The sequence below is a fragment of the Etheostoma cragini genome, chromosome 2, assembly GCF_013103735.1.
Source record: "Etheostoma cragini isolate CJK2018 chromosome 2, CSU_Ecrag_1.0, whole genome shotgun sequence".
In the NCBI taxonomy this organism is placed as follows: domain Eukaryota; kingdom Metazoa; phylum Chordata; class Actinopteri; order Perciformes; family Percidae; genus Etheostoma; species Etheostoma cragini.
This window is the reverse complement of record NC_048408.1, coordinates 8,644,797-8,646,927: the sequence shown is the minus strand read 5'-3', so window position 1 is coordinate 8,646,927 and position 2,131 is coordinate 8,644,797. Positions and strand designations below refer to the sequence as shown.

Here is a 2,131-nt window from a genome sequence, read left to right as displayed (position 1 = left end):
ATATATTCTTCCAATCAAAACATAATTTCTATTTTGTTCAAATTGGTTGAGCTACTCTACAATCTTTCCACATCGGCCCTAGTAACTGCAGAAGTACTTCCTTTGGGTTAAGAATCACTGCTATAAAAAAACAAGAAGAGTGGCTACTGAGGCTTAGTTATGCCCCCATCTCTTACCGTCAGATGACTTCTTGTCGGGGTCAGTGGTGACCATTCGGTGCATGTTCATTTGCTGTCTGATGTCAGACTGCTGATCTATCAGGGCCATGGTTGCCTGCTGCCATGGACACGGCCACTTGAGTCTGTGGTCATTGGGACCTGAGGTCAGGTGGAAGTAGGTGGCCATCTTCCCTGGACTGTCACTTGTTCCGTTTAGGTACACACCAACCTACAGATCACAGAATAGTAGGAAATAATGTTAGGGTACTTTGCCAGGATGTGATGGTAATGTAAGTGATTTGACCATTCGCTAAAAGCCTCGTCGGATAAGCAATTGTCCAATTATGGCTTAGCAACCAAAACCATACACAACAGCTGTGTAAACACTTTGGATTTCTTCAAGATGGAGAGAATCAAACATTTCACATTGAGAGTGGATAGACATGTAAGGTGGGAAAGCGATAATAACAATAATACATTTTATTTAACAGCGCCTTTCTAAGCACTCAAGGTTGCTTCACAGACAGTAAAAGACAGATACAAGGAACAGAAAAGTATAAACAGTTATGAAAAAGTGACAGGAACAGCGTATTTACAAATAAGCAAGCTGGAACAGGTGGGTTTTGAGTCTGGTTTTGAACAATGGGAAAGAGGCGATACTGCAGAGGTCAGGTGGGAGTGAGTTCCAGAGCTGGGGAGCAGAGCGGCTGAAGGCTCTGTTCCTCATGGTGCGAAGTCGAGCTGGGGGCACAGTGAGGTGGATAGAGGAGGAGGATCTGAGGGAGCGGGAGGGGGCGGCGATGTGAACGAGTTCCGATAGATATGACGGAGCACGGTTATGGATGGCTTTGAAAGTATGCAGAAGGATTTTAAATTGTATTCAGACTTGAACTGGAAGCCAATGGAGCAGCTGAGGGACAGGGGTTATATGATGAAAAGAAGGGGTTCTGGTGATGACACGCAGCAAAGAAGGTCGGCTTCGAACCCAGGTTGCTACATAGGCCTCATTCACCATGGGGCGTACATTCTTACTGGGTGAGCTAGAGGTCCCCCCAGAATCAAACATTTAAAAGGCATTTACCTGGAAGGAGTATCCTGCCGGTGAGAGAAAGCGAGGGCTGTAGAGTTTACCTCCTGCTGGTGTGGTGGCCAGCAGGCGGGTGATGTTGCGGATGTGCCAGACATGCTGAGGGCACTTTGTGGATGACAGGTTAATGTCATCCAAAGAGAAACCTCCCTTCGATGGACCACTTCCCCTCACGCCCTCAAAAACCACACGGGCCTTTTGTGTCATATTCAGATTGATGTTATGCAGTTCCCAGGAGCCCATGACACCTCCTGTAAAGAGACCAGGTAGATTAGAGAATAGACACTAATCACTATTATCACTCATTTATTATATGTTTAAGATCATGGGTGAATTATTTGAGTTTTGGATCTAATTTCATCTTATGTCAAATTATTCTGGTTACATAATATATGTTTTTTGTTTGTTAAAAAATGAGAGAATGCTGGTGAACATCGGTGGAGTCATAGTGTTGCTTGGAGTAGCCAAAGTCACAAACATCCAAATCATGCATTCAGTGGGCTTTAACTATAACTATACGGGTGTGTCACACAATGTGTAATATCTCATTTGTTACCTGAAATACTCTTGAAGAGCTTCAGTTTACCGCTGGGGTTGGCCTTATCATACTCCCGCACCCAGATATTGAGAACATCATCATCTGCCCCGGTGTTATAAAGGAAGAGCTGCAGACATTGGGCTCCAGGTTTCGGGTAAAACAAACGACTCTCCAGGAATGCACGGTCACCAGGTTCTGCAGAGGCTGTGCTGAAGTGCATGAAGTAGCCTTTTCCTAAGGGCAGGAGGAGACAACGGGGCTAATGTTGGGCCTCAGAAGTTTGTCCCCTTACATTTTATGGTACCATATTCAAGAACATACTTCATCATTATCAATTCAGTATGCTTA

At 44.8% G+C, this 2,131-nt stretch overlaps 1 protein-coding gene and 1 pseudogene across 1 annotated transcript in view; both read right to left on the bottom strand.

Moving 5' to 3' along the window:
- klf1 (Kruppel-like factor 1 (erythroid)) overlaps nt 1-2,131 on the bottom strand; it is a 26,801-nt gene that overhangs the window by 6,983 nt on the left and 17,687 nt on the right. The window lies entirely within an intron of this gene.
- LOC117951468 overlaps nt 1-2,131 on the bottom strand; it is a 6,448-nt pseudogene that overhangs the window by 1,230 nt on the left and 3,087 nt on the right.